This window comes from Protopterus annectens, chromosome 4.part0, assembly GCF_019279795.1.
Source record: "Protopterus annectens isolate FY-2018-M chromosome 4.part0, PAN1.0, whole genome shotgun sequence".
NCBI lineage: Eukaryota > Metazoa > Chordata > Ceratodontiformes > Protopteridae > Protopterus > Protopterus annectens.
The window spans coordinates 189,218,686-189,237,156 of record NC_056733.1 but is presented as its reverse complement, the minus strand read 5'-3'; the positions used below and the strand labels follow the sequence as shown (position 1 = coordinate 189,237,156).

At 34.5% G+C, this 18,471-nt stretch overlaps 1 protein-coding gene across 2 annotated transcripts in view; it reads left to right on the top strand.

The window, feature by feature from the left end:
- The first annotated feature begins 2,359 nt into the window (after window positions 1–2,359).
- Window positions 2,360–18,471, top strand: part of TMC8 (transmembrane channel like 8) — an 829,418-nt gene continuing 813,306 nt past the window's right edge. The window contains exon 1 of one of the 2 annotated variants that reach the window (XM_044068180.1): window positions 2,360–2,539. The gene's annotated coding sequence lies outside the window, so the exon portion shown is untranslated. The remainder of the gene's footprint in view (window positions 2,540–18,471) is intronic. The other variant, XM_044068179.1, reaches the window with a different exon arrangement.

Here is an 18,471-nt window from a genome sequence, read left to right as displayed (position 1 = left end):
AAGGGACTTTACTTGGAATGATTTATACTGGACTAGTTTGAAACCTTTTTCAGTTATATTGTACAAATTACTTCACTATTTTAATTTTTCACATCTTCTTTATTCATTCATTTTGTAATACCTTATGCTCTTGAACTGTCGTATCCTTCTGTTTATACTGCTACAGTACCCCTTCAGGTTTGGGTGGTGAGTGGTGACCTGACTTGAGAGCAGTGGGTGTAAAACCATGCAGTCCTTTGTTTGCATCTACTTACTCTTGACATGTTACCCATGTGTGTAAATTGTCATTTTAAGACCTTGTTGTCAAACTTCCGTGCCTTACATAGACTGGATCCTGCCTACATGCAAAATTTCCCAGTTTGATATTGACAGTTAAGCTTCGAAGATCAGCAGATGAGGAGCTTCTAATCTTGAAATCTCAGGCAGGATGTCTGTATCCATGGCTTTTGTAATCAGCTACCAATACTGATATGGCCATGTGATTCTGAAACTTCCTTCTGAAGGTCTCTAAAATACAAGCTTTTTAGGAGAATCTACTTAAATCCTCACATGGACTTTTTTTTTTTTAATTATTGCAATTTCAGTTACTTAATTTCCAACCACTAATTTGTATTTAGAGTTTAATGTTTGCATTTTTATAATATATATATATATATATATATATATATATATATATATATATATATATAAAATTTAGCTATAGTGCTGAAATTTATGCACTTAAAATTTACATTAAAAATAATTAAAATATAATGCAGAAGCAGTAGAATGCGATAACAGAAAGGTAGAATTCTCAAACTTTTTTACAATTGTTACCACCACACCCCCGTAGCTGTTTAACATTTTTCATCTCCTGTTACCACCATTTGCCTGAAGTGGTTTAGCCTTCTTCATCACTTTGTGATTCTTAAACATGGGAGTTCAAAATGCAATGCATTATCTATTCCATAATTCCAACGTTTCCGGACGACTTTGACCTACAACCTATGGCAAACTGTTGCAGGCCTCCCACATGTGGTACTTCATCTCCTTAACACTACAAAGCTCAAGACTAAAGTGTCTGACTGCAACAGCACAAACCTAAATAGCTTTAATTCACAAAACATCTACACATACACAGACTCAAAACTGTAGAGCTGTATGCAAATGCAATCTAAACATAAGCAGTTTTCACAGGGGACTTACTCTCCATCCCCTTTCTTTAATATTATGATTTCAATGTCACTGTATACAGATGAAGAGACATCAGTTAAACATAATTAAAACAATGCCACTCTTTCTCTAATAAATTGCAATCTCTAAGAATAAGAAAGTATACAGTGCAGGTTAAGAAAAAACACATAATTCCAATAAGAAGTGAATAAACAGAAATAAATGCTAACAATGTTAGGAAATAAAGCTTCAGAAAATGTGAATCGATCACTAATATTCAGCCACTGAAGGATACATCCCACATACTATAATGGTACATGCATTACATTTCCAAGGCACAGTGATGTGCAGGTACATTGATTCCTTCTTCAACTAATCTGCAAATTATATCCCTGGTTTTGTGCAAACTAAGGAATTCATTGATTTGGGTGAATAGAAAAAAGTCATATTCAAAAACTAGGGGGAAATAGTTTGTAGGGTATGTATAGATTTTACCATTATAAGTTTAGAAGAAAAAAATAAACGACTGACCATTTTAGAATCTGATATTTTAATTCTTTAGCTATTTACACAAAAAGTTATTTTATAATGGTATGAAACAGATGCAGAAATATCCAAATATCAAACACAGGCACAACAGGGACTGCTTGATATATTCTTCGTATGAGAAAGTAGTAGACAGAGAACTCAAAAGATCAAGGCTGTGGGTTTAATATGAATCGTATAACTGTCTGCATATATACAGTCTAACTGGATTGCACTATGGATTCATCCCTGCACATATCTGGTCTGGAATTTTACGCCTAAACAGGGGTTCCTACTGGGTACCTAAATTTTTAAAGTCATGTCCATTTCTCAAGTCATGCAACATCATGATAAATTCATCAACATAACTGTGGTCACAGGAATCCATATTCAAATGTTTTCCAGCTTAGTGGCTGGTGGTGTGTTTTCAGTTTTACAGCTGAGCTGGAACAGTCCCGTTCCCCACTGTCACAACTGCCATGGGCTAAGAATGAAAAGGTGTAAAACTTGTAAACAGATTAACGAATTACGAAAATTCACCTTTTAGAAACAAGAAATCATGTTAACAAACATGAAGATGACAAAAGTCTAATTTTCTACTCCGTGAAAAGCAAGCAAAAGTCCGCAGCAGTCCGTGTTACTTGTCACAATTTATGTTGCTTTATTTTTTAAGAAGAATGTTGTGTAGCCATCAGAGGAAGTGGGGTTTCCTGTCACGAGTCAGCCAGGGAGTACGAGAAGAAGTAACTTGATGTGACAAGCCGGAGGAAATGTAGCTTCAGACATGAGCACAGATCTTTGTCTGTGTCCCTGTAGAGACACCTGAATGACAGCAGAACATGGAAGAATACTGAGGATTCAGGTGAGCAGCAGTTTATCATGTCACATTAAATATCTATCTGATATTCTAATTTAACTACCTGACTTTATAGATATGTGCTTACATCATCACTGTAGGCGTGGTGCCCTTTTTCTGACTATTAGTGCTTCATTAGTGAGTTTTTGCTATTAGTGTTTCGGAAGTAAACCAGTCTTTCTTGGAAACCTTTGATAAATGTAATGTAGATGTACCTTTTTCCTCCACTAGGTGCCCAGACAGCAAAGTGCATTCATTGAGTAACTGTCTTTTACCAAGACAGAACTGCAGTTCATTATTTGTCAGTGGGCTTTAAATCATTTTACGGGTTCCGATTTAGAAATTATTCTTCATTAGGGAATGGGCTCACTGTACATCAGCCTCTGACTGGAGAACGAATGATTGTACAAGTAATGCCTGTTGAAAGACGTGAACGCCGCTTCACGGCAGTATATCAAGCCACCGTGGAGCTCGGGCTGCGGAAAACAGAACGGCCGCCGTTATTTTACACTCGCTAAGCAGCGCTTCTGCTGTTTAGCGAATATATTACAGAGAGAGAAAAAAAAAAAACAGACGTGTGAGTGTGTTTATACTTGTGTGCGTATGCGTTCATGTGAGTGAATGCGAGAACGATCGAGCCGTTATTTTACACTCGATAAGCAGCGCTTTTGCTGTTTAGTAGGTGTAAAAATATAAATACAAAAGAAAAAAAATGTGTGCATGTTTATGTTTCTGTAGGTGTGTTTAAGTGTCTGTCAAAAGCCAAACATCAACAAAATAACTCGTGATAAGAAAATGTACAAAATATATATGAGTTTAAATATAAGCTATTGTATATCCTCTGTATCTCCTGCATAGCATGACTTTTTTCTGGCTAAACTCTGGGATGTAAAAATCAATGCAGCTGCAGTCTTTGTAAGGAATTTAATTAACCCAAACATTGTCTCGGTAAACTATACAATACCAAGTGAATATTTCTCAAAGTTAATTGGTTATGTTAATGAAAATAGCTTTGAACAAACAATACAGCTACAGGTGTCAGCATTTCAGAAGTAATACTTATAAACCAAAGGTCTTTTCTACTTCTTCCCCATGATATTATCCTTTGTAATTAACAAAGCCTATGATTCTATTATATTTAACTTTACCACTTATGATTCCATCTTTACCACATTTTTGTGTTGGAGTTGTACATAAGTAAGTGGTGTGGGGTATTCAGTTGCCTATGTTCATAGGTTCATAGGTGGTACTAGGCTATCAACCCTAGGGCCTATACAAGCCTAGCCATAACAATTCCCTGGCTATTTTTCCCCAGAATATTTACTTTCCTGGTCACCTATCTACCTGGGTGACTGACGTGATCTCCAGGGTGAATTTCCTATATTCCATCCAATCGTCAAGGTTCCTTTTGAAGAGGCCCAAAATGTATGGGCAGTCAATTCCAGAGTATGGGGTGTTTGTGAGTCAGGAACCTATCCCTCCAGCATGTTTTGTTCATTGTGATGACCAGGTTTAGATCCCTGGAGCGTGTGGCTCTGAGGGTTGGGATATCTTTAAGTGTAGCATGTCCAACAGCTCTGGGTTTGACATGCCCTTGTATGTTAAGCAGAGATCGCCTCTGAATAGGAGATATGCGGCAGAGTATGGCGGGGGTTTTTTTAGACGGTCAGCATAGGGCATCTGCTTTAGGCCTGTGATTCTTTTAGTGAGGTATATCTGTGGGCTTTCCAGTTGTTGCAGATGTCTTGTGAGGTACATACCAAACGGGACGTTGTACTCTATAATGGGTCTAATGAGGGGTGAGTACAGTGGGACAATGACCTCCTTTTTTCTGGATGAAAAGCCCTTAGTGATGAGGTGTGCCACATAGAAGGATTTCCTGACTGTTGTGGCGATGGGGTTATCGAAGGTGAGATCACTGTCCACCTGTGTACCTAAGTCCCTTATCACACTTTCGGTGTTAAGTGTACTGCCACTTATGTGGTAATTCGTGGGTACATGGTTTTTCCCAAAGGGGATAACTATACATTTCTTGGCATTGAGCTTGAGCCCATGGCTCTGGCACCAAGCATCTGTTTCTGTAAGGCCCTTATGTAGAATATCCACTTAATTTGGGAATTCAATAATGGCTCCCAGTTTGCAGTCATCTGCGAACTTTGTTAGCCAGAGTCCCTTAGTGCTGGCTTGTACTTCAGAGAAGTTGATGCCAAACAAGAGCGGTCCCAGGACTGAACCCTGAGGTACTCCACTTGTCACTTGTATGGAGCTAGAGTTTGAGTCAGCTACGTTTACAGTGTGGGTTCTGTCAGTAAGTCAGTTGGCAACCCATCGAGTGATGTAGGGATTAATGCCCAGCTTAGTAAGTTTATCTATGATTCCGAGTGGGGAATGGTGTCGAAGGCCTTGGCGGGGTCCAGATAGACTGTGTGGACCTCCTTACCCTCGTCCACAGCTCTGGAGACTGATTTGTGTTAGAGATTATGAATATAAGGCTGAAATTAATTCTGTTGTAAATATGCTGAAAGATAAAGCATAAAATAAAAAGTTTGCTTGAATATATGCATAGAGTTTAGCAATGTAAAATGGGCATTCATACTATATGTATAACAGACAGGCTTCTCTTCACAGCAACAAAAAAGACCTAACAAAGCAATATTGGAAAGCAAGTATCACATGCTTTTCTCATGTTTGCAGAACAAATATCTACACTCAGCAATACGTGATGTTTTTTCAATAGGAACAGAACAGATGTTTCCTTTCATACTTCTGTTATTCTGATTGTGTGCATTTGTGCATTTTCACATCAGCAGAACTGCTGACAGGACAACAGAAAAGTCTAAAAACAGACATTACGTGACTTCCCACAGAAGGCCAAAAACGATACCAAGAGGAAAAAACAATATCTGTGTGTGTGACTAGCACACTATATAACAATTGTAATAATTCAGTTATGAGAGAGAGGTATTTTGTAGAAGTCATCATTCATATCTGTAATGAAGGAAAACTTTGTAAATATATGCTACAATCTGACAGAAAGAGTAAGTGCTGTTTGTTATAAAAATAAGTTATCTGTAACTGTGCTTATAGCTGAAAAATATATATTTTTTATCAGTGTGCAATTTGTAAGGCTTGGTGCTTTAAACAGACTACAGATGGAGTCATGCAAAGCTCTGTGCCTCTGATTCAGCAGTAAACAGCACAGCAAGACTGTGTGTCTTAAGAAGACTTTAGATCAAGCACAGCATAGCATCGCAAATTAAAATAAATTTTTCAATGGTGACCCTAACGAATGTTCCTAGCCTGTATCCAAAAACATGGGGAGTGAGTGGGTAATGCCTTGTATAAGGTCACTCCTGTAAAAGCACAGTAACTAACGTTTATGTGAAGTACTTCAGATTTCTACAGTTTGCATCAATAATACAGTTTATTAGATGTCTAAATCCGGAGTGAGACTCAGTGCAGGATGGTGAGCAGTGCCGTAAATTCTCCAAAAAAAGGTACAATACAAAGTTGTAAGACTAAAACTGTCAGTTTTGCTGTACCAGCTTCACAAGTGACTACAGAGACTTTTCAACCATCTACAGTAAAGCAACCTGGCCATTTGCCTCTCTCTTGACTGGTAAGAAAATGTTTCTGTATTACATACAGTATGAATGCCATAGAGGTAATAATCATAACAGAATAAAATGTTGGTATATACAGCACATTAGTAAATGTAAAAACTTATTAGGGCAAGTTAATAGTAAGGCATTATGCAAATGGGTTACAATATTTGTTACTGGTATTTGAAACAAAATCATGTGTGGTATAAACAAATATTTATTGTGTGTACAATGTCATAAAAATACAGTGCATGCCACTATTCAAAGGTTAGACTGTACAGACAAAAATTTTAATGGTAAAGAACCAAGAAAAGTTAATATGCTGACATTATATTCAAATGTTAGACAGTTATGTTCTGTCACCAGATGTAAAAGGTTTATTTCAGAATTGCAACAACAGTCAAATCAGTTACTGACAGGACCTCTAGTATATTTTATTACAAAAGAATGTAATAAACTTCTTAAAGACAGACACAATGAGTTCAGGAAGCTTAGACAAGTTATACATACATCTTTTCAAAAGTGCATAGGAGTTTTAGATTCAACAGAACAGGTTACTGAAAAATATCAGAAAGACCATGCAACATTACAGGAAACTCTTCAACAGCAGTTACAGGATAAAGGAAATAAATTAGCTGAACTGACAGAGACTGACTTCCTCCACACATTGGGAAAAAGCAGGCAACTACAGCTGATCTGTACAAAAGAAATACATTTTATAATATGTTTGTATTTTGAAAATGGTTAAGCATACATGGTAGGAGGGTAGGATCTGATGTCTGGACAAATCATTCTCAAATGTTTAAAATTTCCATTCAGTTAAAGCAAGACATTTATCAGAACTACAGTAAAGTAGAGCACATGACTGCCATTCTTAACATAGTCAAAAGGTAAACAAAACTGTTCTAGTGTACGAAAATTAAATAAAAAATAGTTACACAAAACAGTTCTAGTGCATAAAATTAAATAAAAGTAGTTAATAAGAGTAAAGATTTAGTCACAACACTGACATGCTTGTATAAAGATTTAAAGTCACGAGACTGACATGCATGTATTTTCTTTTCATCTAAAATACATCTGTTACAATGCACAAGAATAACAGGCAGACAACAGCAAATATAAATAATGTAAATATAAACGTGTTAGTTAAGCTAATATCTATTTTGCTTTTTACAATTTTTATATAATTGTATAGTAACACCACACCAAACAGTTAAAGTTCTGAATTTTAAAAAGAAATAAAATCACAGATGGTATTAGTCAAGCAATCTTTGTAAAATGAATGGCAGAGCAGATAAATAAATAAAAATACTAAAATCAAAAATAAAAAAACAATGCTAAAAAAGTTAACTATATTTTATAGAGTATAAAATGTAAACTCAGACCTTCCCAGACTAGAGACTGATTGCCAGACAAGTGGCTTATATTTTTTTAAACTATTATTGTTATTAAAACATAATTGTTAAAATGTTTACAGGCAACACTATTTGGTAATTGTAATAAAATGTCACAATTGTGCATAGATGTCACTAATAATCTGTTTGCAAGTAAATGTTAAAAGTAAAAAACTTAGTTACATCAAGTATAGTCAGCAAATGGGCCATAATATACATACAGTTCAAATCAATTATGCAGAAAGGTATAAATACCTACTAGTAGTAGTAAACAGCAAAAGCTTTATAAAAATTATCAAATCAGATAAAAGTCCATAGTTTGTTAACCTAATAAAGCAAATAAACAATACTGCAATGCTGCAGGGGGAGGGGCACTTTCTCAGTTTTACACTGACTGTATAAGCAGTACTATACAAGGGTCTGAAATAGAGCTACAGGAAAAATAATCTTATTCCTTCTTGACAATACTCTTTTAGGGGGGAAGGACAACAGGTATTAGTGCATAAGAAACACTGGTAAACAGATTAAATCTGAAAGTCCAAGATATTTTATGCTAGTTATTATTGTATTGTTTAGTATTAAATTGTATTTACAACCTGTTAAACTGTAAAACTATACAAGAGATGGCTTAAAATTGCTTTATTACAGCTATACAAGAGAGAGTAAAGATATGTAAAAAAACTGAACAAGAATGGTCACTATTTTTATTATGTTTTTGGCAAGACAATGTTGGTATGCAAAAAGCATAGTTGCCTCTGGTGGCAATTCCACTAGATACATCTAAAGAGGCATAAGAATTTTCCAAAATTTTGCTTGATGTTAAAGTTACTAAATTTGTAAGATTGGACTAAGTGTACTTTACAGTCTTTGTATGTACAAATACAAAATAATTAAGTACAAATGAAATTAATGTCTAGTAATAAATATGTGTAAAAAGCATGTTTAAAGAAATGGGTCCAGAGTACCTACTAGATTGAAATGCATGAATAGCAAACATTCTATGTAAATACATACTGTACAGGATGCATTGTAATAAGTTCAAAAGTAATTTGTCAAGTTGTAATATTATCACTGGTTTTAAGTTGGAGTCTCATTACTGGTTTTTGGATCACCATTTTATCTGTATCAGTATTGGTTATCCCAGTTAAAAAATATATTAAAATATTGTATTCATACAGCTAATTGACTAATATGTAAATAGCATTCTTCAGTGTATACTTCACTGTCAACTAAAGTGTATGGGCAGTTTAGAAATGTGATGGTTAAAATTACATTAAAACTGTATATGTTGAGCAGTGTATAAATGTTTGCAGTAGCACATGGTTCTTGTCTCTTATAGTTAATTCAACAGTTGCAAAGAGTTAATGGAACAGTTCTAAGTCATAAATCAAATTCTGTAATTACAAAAGAATAAATTAATCAAGTTAAAAAATAAAACTAAAGAAGATACAGCTCATAAATAATAAATTATTTTCACAAAATGGTCTGCAAAAGAAAAAGTTGTTAGCTACATTCAATTTTGGTAGTAGTACTTAATATCATTGTATTAATTGTGTAAACTTGCATTTTGACTTGTATCAAAAAAAGACTGAAGGTTTTGTTTTTTAATGTGTTTTCTAATAAAAAATTACATATCAGTATAAAGTGTTTTGAGTATGTTTAAAAAAGAGGGAATTGTTAGAGATTATGAATATAAGGCTGAAACTAATTATGTTGTAAATATGCTGAAAGATAAAGCATAGAATAAAAAGTTTGCTTGAGTATGTGTATAGAGTTTAGCAATGTAAAATGGGCATTCATACTATATGTATAACAGACAGGCTTCTCTTCACAGCATCAGAAAAAGCCTAACAAAACAATATTGGAAAGCAAGTATCACATGCTTTTCTCATGTTTGCAGAACAAATATCTAAACTCAGCAATACGTGATGTTTTTTCAGTAGGAACAGAACAGATGTTTCTTTTCATACTTCTGCTATTCTGATTGCGTGAATTTGTGCATTATCACATCAGCAGAACTGCTGACAGGACAATAGAAAAGTCTAAAAACAGACATTACGTGACTTCCCGCAGAAGGCCAAAAAAAGATACCAAGAGGAAAAACAATATCTATATGCGTGACTAGCACTCTATATAACAATTGTAATTCAGTTATGAGAGAGAGAGAGACAGAGAGAGGTATTTTGTAGAAGCCATCATTCATATCTGTAATGAAGGAAAACTTTGTAAATATATGCTACAATCTGACAGAAAGAGTACGTGTCGTTTGTTATAAAAATAAGTTATCTGTAACTGTGCTTATAGCTGCAAAATATATTTTTTATCAGTGTGCAATTTGAAAGGCTTGGTGCTTTAAACAGACTACAGATGAAGTCATGCAAAGCTCTGTGTCTCTGATTCAGCAGTAAACAGCACAGCAAGACTGTGTGTCTTAAGAAGACTTTGGATCCAGCACAGCATAGCAATGCAAATTAAAATAAATTTTTCAATTCGAAGAGGTCAATCAGATTGAGGAGACAAGATCGTCCCTTTATGAAACCAAAGTGGGTGGAGTCCAGTGTTTGAAGGTTGCCAATGTTATTTATAAGTTCCATGATAGTGCGTTCCATGGCTTTGCAGATCAGGCTCATCAGACTGATGGGATGATAGTTCCCGGGATCCAAGGTGGATGCCCCCTTGTGGAGTGGGATAACTGTAGCTGTGTGCCACTCATTGGGCACATAGCCTGAGGTGAGGCTATGATTAAACATGACACTTAGGTGAAGTGCCAGTTCATTTTGTAGTTCATGTAGTACCCAGCCTGGGATGTCATCTGGTCCCATGGATGCAATATTCTTAGCTTTGGAGAGTGCATTTTTTTACCTGTGTGGTTGTGATTACCAGAATTTGGCAGTCATTTGGTATTGAGATGGGCCCTTTAGTGGGTGAGAGGTGGGGTGAAGTTGGCACTGAATCGGTCTGCCAGGATATTGGCATGCCATTCTGTTATAGCTCAGAGATCTGATCATTAATGTTTAGATTCTTGACATAACTATAGAATGCCTTGTGGTTGTCCTTGGAATCTTTGGTAGTTTTATTTTCGTAACTAGCTTTAGAGAATTTTATGAGGGATCTCAGCTTCTTACTGAGGCTGGTAAGGACGCTTTTTGCATCCTGCAATTTTCCTCTTTTCTGCAACAGTTTCTTCCTTCTGTTGTATTGTTTGTTTATGGCAGGGGACCACCAGATTGGCTTCCTTTTTTTGGAGGAGAGTGTCTTGGTTCTATTTGGAATGGCACGATTCATGCATGTGAGTGGATGTGCTCGTACAGTGCCTTAGTGTAAGATTCAGCATCGAACTTTCAGTTCCCATCTGCATGGGTGTCATGAAGTTAGTTTCTTCTGACTTGAGTAGCATGAAGTTAGCTTTGGAAAAACTTTTTATGGAGGTTTCCTTACTGGGGGGTGGGATGTGGATGTCAAGGGTGGTTAGCTTATGGTCAGACTTGACCAATGAGGGGGTGACCACTGGAGAGGAGCATCAATCTCCCGTGTTGGTAATGACCATGTCTAGGATATTTGAGCCCCTGGTGGGACTATGGATTAGTTGATCCAGGGCTTTGGAATTTATGAATTCCAAGAACTGTAATGTGCTATGTAGGTCCACATGTGACTAGAGATATTTCATGTTTGCTGTGTTATATGTTGTCATGTGAGAATGAATAAAGACTCTTGTGAAGTATCACTTAGGATTCAGCAAGCTGAGTTTAAGTTCAGGCAGATATCATAAAACTTAATTTCATATACCACTCTGCCAGAATTAGGAGCCATCTCCTAATAAGTCTTTTCTTTCAATAATAGGTGCTTACTGGGAAAAAAACGTGGAAGTCAAGTTCCTCACGCTATAACTCCCAAGTGCTGGATGTAGGAAGAAAACAGCTCGTACAAGTGGATAAAGAAATTTAATCACTAAAAAACAAGGTGCACAATGGCATTAGCAAACGTTAAGCGCTTTCAACTGAAAATAACTCAGTCTTCCTCAGAACAACAAACCTCCATTAAAATCACATATATATACTCTATCGGTTACTTGAATTTGAAAATTGTGCCAAAACTCTTAAAACGGCAATACAATAAATTCATTGGAATACTGTTGCAGCACTAATGTTCATACAAGTAACCTAACATTATTCAAACTAGTAAACACCAAGTACTGCAATGAATACATATAACTTAATACATACAGTATTACTAATATAATATATACTCCACTTACAGTGTTTAACTATAAATGAGTTATATAATACTGTCGCAAATCAATCAAAGAAATTTAAATTAAAAAATTATTATTATTAGCCTATTCAAACATATAAAGCCAGTAGGAATGTAGGACTGAAATTGCTTAAACATACTATTATATACAAGTGATGACAAGTTAAAGAAACCAAACTTTTATCAATACGTCTTGATAAATTCATGTGTGCTTGAATAAAATAGATATAAAAATATTAAAACATCATAAATAAAATGTAATAACTTATTAATATAATTATTATTAAATATATATGTTAAAACTAATTCTGTATTAAAAAACATTCATAGATAATGTCAAAAATCTTCCAAAAATGGTTTAATGCTTATGTGATCATTAAGTCCCGGAAATCTAGTGGCGTCACACTTGATCTGCCAGATACTTTCTTTAAGGGCCAATCGTACCTTCCAATTACCCCCAAAGGTGGTTTGGTTGACCTGATCAATAATACTGAACACAAAACTATGTTGTTCACCTTTATCCTCAATGTGCCTATATAGTGCATTATTCTTATCTTTTTTACGTATCCTGTAAAGATGTTCATAGATACGCTTTTTAAAAAACCTCTCGGTTTTCCCTATATAAAACGCTGTACATACTGTACATTTGGCAATATATACTATTTGTTTTGTGTTACAATTGGCTCCTAAATTACAAATTACTGTATTATTGATATCACAGTGTTATTTTCTCAACCGTATTGATATATGGACATTGATTACAAGACCCACACCTTACATTACCTTTTTTGTTCCTGTCCAAATTATCCTTTCTATTGTCTGCTTGTTCTAATAACCTTTTGATATTAGGTGCCATTTTGTATACTATAACTGGTTGTGCACCTAATAAATCCCCCAAATTATTGGAAGTAATGACATCCCAATGTCTAATTAATATGTCCTTTATATAATGTACATATGGTGTATAGGTCAGAATGCAAGCTCCATTAAACTTGTTATTTAAGTTGCTATCTAATTCAACTAAAAATTCCTTAACTCCTAATAATGGTTTATATCGGTTCCCCCATTGTGAGGACACATATTGTATGGTGTCATTGAGTAAATCGTCAGGATATCCCCTGTTTTTGAACATTGAGTAGACTAACTTAAATTCTTCTTCCATAATTTGTTTAGTGGAAGACATTCGTGCTATTCTGACACATTGCCCTTTAACAACATTTTTAAACATGAATGGTGGATGATTGCTATTATACTGAATATAATCATTTGAGAAGGTAGGTTTCCTATAAATCTTGGATATATACCCTTCATCAGTGTTACTAATGTACGTGTCCAAGTAAGGAATGGATCTCCTCTCATAAGTGTAAGTAAATTTTAAAAAATTAGTTGTATTATTCAAATATGAGATGAACTCATCAACCATTGCTTCTGGACCCTTCCATATAATAAAGATATCATCCAAATATCTGGCATAAAACACCACGTGTTTATAGTAAAGGCAATTAAATAGATGTTCATTCTCCCAATTTAACATGACCAGATTCGCAAAAATTGGTGCGCAAGAGGCCCCCATGGCCACACCTATTTTTTGCCTGAAATACTCCCCAAGAAATGTAATATAGTTGTAATCCAAAACTATTGACATTAGTTCAGTTAATAAACATATTCTCTCCCAACTGTAACCCGAATATTTGATCAAGCTGTTCATAAAATAGTCCAATCCTATCTCTTTGGGTATACTACTGTACAAATCTACTACGTCAATAGTAATGAATGAATAATCCTGATTCCATAATTCTGTAGTTAAACAACTTAAAAAGCTCCATGAATCTTTCATAATATGGGGTGTCAACTTGTAAATATGCTTGGTCCATACATCTATAAGTACACCTATGTTATAATGGTAACTCAAAAATGCACAAAACACGCTGATTCCTAATGGCCCCAGTTCAAAAGCAAGTTCACAGAAACAAAGAGTAAAGGCAGTAGATGTCCAAATAATCCAATTGAACAGTAATTCTTGGTAAAAACAGGTTTATTCAGTCGACACCAATAAGCGCTTTCACCCTAAGGCTTCATCAGACTTTTACAAGACTGAAGGTTACTTACGTAAAAGTCTGATGAAGCCTTAGGGTGAAAGCGCTTATTGGTGTCGACTGAATAAACCTGTTTTTACCAAGAATTACTGTTCAATTGGATTATTTGGACATCTACTGCCTTTACTCTTTGTTTCTGTGAACTTGCTTTTGAACTGGGGCCATTAGGAATCAGCGTGTTTTGTGCATTTTTGAGTTACCATTATTATTTTTTCCGCACGCTGTTTCTGAGCTCTGTCGGCTGGCTGTGCTTTGTTGTGTTATTTATCTTCGTTTTGACACCTATGTTATAAGTTTTAGATTTAGACCCTGAAACTATAGGTCGATATGGGGGATTTTCCATAGATTTATGTATTTTGGGTATACCCACCATTTTAGCTAGTATAGGGTACTCAGTCCTAAGAAATCTGTAAATATCTTCACTTATTCTGTTGTCAATGCGATATTCCTCTAAAAAGAGGTCTATCCTTCTATATCCTATATTAATTTCATTCAATGAAACCACTTCGTATTTCCTTGAACCATATAATAAATTATGAATTTTACTATTGTAATCCAAAGTATAGCTTATAACTATTCCGCCCCCTTTATCGGGTTTCATAATGCGGATGTCTTTATTATGCATTATTTCTTTCAAACACTTCCTTTCTTCTTTAGTTAAATTGTCTCCAAAATTATATTTATATCCCTTGTTGTTACTTATATCCTTATTTAACCAATATATATCTTTGGTGACCATCCTTTCGAAATTAGCTACTTGTGGATTACTAATAGGTACATATGTACTTTTTTTCTTCAATCTATTGGTCTTGCTAGTATACTTATTACTTTGTACAGAGTCAAATTGTGTAGTTAAATTTAATCTCCTACAATACATCTTGGTTTCTTTAATGGTATCAACCAAGTTCATCCCCGTGGTGGGGATGAACTTCATACCTTTACTCATCAAATGAAAAAATTCTTGTTGAATGTTTAAATCAGTGAAATTGTATACATTAAATCCATTAAATGTACTAACTATCTGTTTTTTGTTAGTACAGTCCTTGACACTAATATTACTATCCTGTGTACATAAAATAGTTGAGTTATTCCCATCTATGGTGTGAAAAACTTCACAAAATGCATCATTAACTGTTGATGTATTACTATTATACATGCCATTCTTGTCTACTGGTTTCCCTATAGATGCATCAACCAAATTCCTTAATTTCTCTTTCTGTAAGGTGTATTGTGTTTTGGAACAGGAAAAAATCTTCCCCCTCGAAAATTTTCCTCCCTATAGTTACTTCTTTTCCTTTCTCTAAATTGTATTCTATCTATATACATTTTCTCCACCCTATCAACTGGCCATACATAAACTTTATTGTCTTCATATGCCTCAATATCCCTGCTATTAGATAGCAACTTAAATAACAAGTTTAATGGAGCTTGCATTCTGACCTATACACCATATGCACATTATATAAAGGACATATTAATTAGACATTGGGATGTCATTACTTCCAATAATTTGGGGGATTTATTAGGTGCACAACCAGTTATAGTATACAAAATGGCACCTAATATCAAAAGTTTATTAGAACAAGCAGACAATAGAAAGGATAATTTGGACAGGAACAAAAAAGGTAATGTAAGGTGTGGGTCTTGTAATCAATGTCCATATATCAATACGGTTGAGAAAATAACACTAAGTGATATCAATAATACAGTAATTTGTAATTTAGGAGCCAATTGTAACACAAAACAAATAGTATATATTGCCAAATGTACAGTATGTACAGCGTTTTATATAGGGAAAACCGAGAGTTTTTTTAAAAAGCGTATCTATGAACATCTTTACAGGATACGTAAAAAAGATAAGAATAACGCACTATATAGGCACATTGAGGATAAAGGTGAACAACATAGTTTTGTGTTCAGTATTATTGATCAGGTCAACCAAACCACCTTTGGGGGTAATTGGAAGAAAGTATCTGGCAGATCAAGTGTGACGCCACTAGATTTCCGGGACTTAATGATCACATAAGCATTAAACCATTTTTGGAAGATTTTTGACATTATCTATGAATGTTTTTTAATACAGAATTAGTTTTAACATATATATTTAATAATAATTATATTAATAAGTTATTACATTTTATTTATGATGTTTTAATATTTTTATATCTATTTTATTCAAGCACACATGAATTTATCAAGACATATTGATAAAAGTTTGGTTTCTTTAACTTGTCATCACTTGTATATAATAGTATGTCTAAGCAATTTCAGTCCTACATTCCTACTGGCTTTATATGTTTGAATAGGCTAATAATAATAATTTTTTAATTTAAATTTCTTTGATTGACTTGCGACAGTATTATATAACTCATTTATAGTTAAACGCTGTAAGTGGAGTATATATTATATTAGTAATACTGTATGTATTAAGTTATATGTATTCATTGCAGTACTTAGTGTTTACTAGTTTGAATAATGTTAGGTTACTTGTATGAACATTAGTGCTGCAACAGTATTCCAATGAATTTATTGTATTGCCGTTTTTAGAGTTTTGGCGCAATTTTCAAATTCAAGTAACCGATAGAGTATATATATGTGATTTTAATGGAGGTTTGTTGTTCTGAGGAAGACTGAGTTATTTTCAGTTGAAAGCGCTTAACGTTTGCTAATGCCATTGTGCACCTTGTTTTTTAGTGATTAAATTTCTTTATCCACTTGTACGAGCTGTTTTCTTCCTACATCCAGCACTTGGGAGTTATATCGTTGTGGTGCAGTGTTCGTATTTAAGTTCCTCACGCTGGCAGCCCTTTGGTGATAGCTATCATATCCCTGGAGCTCTCAGAGAGAATTATACTCTCAATATTCTCTAAAATGGGAGATGGTGAAACCTGAGAGGTATAATGCTAGCCCATATAAATGTCCATTGCAAAGCTGAATGTCATCACGTAAGACTAGTTGTACTGGTTATTACAGAGAGGGTGTGTCACCCACATATCTTAGGCTCAGAAATTATTCTTCCTGGCTGTGACCTATTTATGCAGGTAGATCTCATAAGGAAACTGGTAAGGGTGACATTCGTAATGTGGAACTGACTTGCAATATTGCTCCCTTTCATCAACTTCATTGTATGAAAACTGATTATTAAATGAATATAGCTTGTGTAAATAAACCCCAAAACATTACCTTATCATGTTTGTTGAGTCTAATAAGTTCCTCAAAGTATGCAAATAAAATCCCTGTAAGCTCTTACTAATACTGTATAGATGGAGCTAGCCATTATGGATTTTAAGTTATCATGTGGCCTGTAGTCATATCCCAAAATGCAGTTATTTGGTCTTGCTTATCTTGCAGTACTAACCAATGGAACAGAAAAGACAGCTGCTAGAAAAAATTAGAATATAATTATGTCATCACTTAGGAACAGATGGACAGTGACTGAGGTTGACATCCAAAATACAGATGGACATAAAAATAGTCCGAAAATAGCTCTACAAAGTTTTTTAAGCGCTTTCGTCTTGGACCTTGCCAAGACTTCATCAGAATAAACATCACAACATAATCACTGCTTAAGTAGAACATCTCATTAATTAATCAATTAAATGGTTACTTAATCTGTCTTTAAAAACAAATACAAATAGTTAAAAAAATTTGTGTGAAATATACTTTAAATAAACTATAGGTATTTGTAAATATTATCTATTCAATGCTCTAAGTTTTAAAACAGGCAAAATCAAAAGGGTTTCGTTTACACCTGGTTCCACCACTGAATTTAACAAAAGTTGCCATTTCAATTCATATAACTCAAGGCTAAGTTCCCACCACCCTCCTCTAGTGGATTTCTTTACCACTTCAAGTATCCCAAATCTGAATTTTTTTAAAACCAACACAAACTACTGAATGTCTGTATAAAGCATTATTTACATTCTTTTGGGAGATTGCATATACATGTTCATAAATATGTTTTTTAAAATGTCTTTCAGTCTTACCAACATAGTAAAATTTACACACATGACATACAGCAAGATATACCAGACCTTTTGCCAAGCAGTTGCCCTGTCTCAAAAGCATAGGTCTGGGCATATTAGGAAGACACACAAAAACATCATCTAAAATAAATCTACACTGGGAGCAACAGCCACATTTTGTAGTAGCCTTTTCACTAGGTTTTATTCTCTGCAAATTGTGTTCAAACAAAAATTTTAAATTCTTGCCCTTTTTGTACGCAATTTTTTTTCATTCCCCAAGTTCTGTGTCAACTCATTGTTTGCCTTAAAAATCATCCAATACTTTCTCAGTATGTCCTTCACTTCTCTTGAACCATCACCATAGGGGATAATCATATTGTCACAAAATATTTGCATGGAAAGTCTAGTCTTGAACCCAACATTTGTTATACCTGCACCTAATAAATGTTTAAACCTGGTCCCCCATGCTTGAATCACCTCATTGCTAACATTGTAAATGAGGTCCCTAGGTTAACCTTTTTCCAAAAATAGTTTAATAATAAAAAACATTTCTTTCTTTAAAAAGTCCCACTCAGAACACATTCTTGTGGCTCTCACTAACTGCCCTTTAAATATATTTCTCCTAGTACT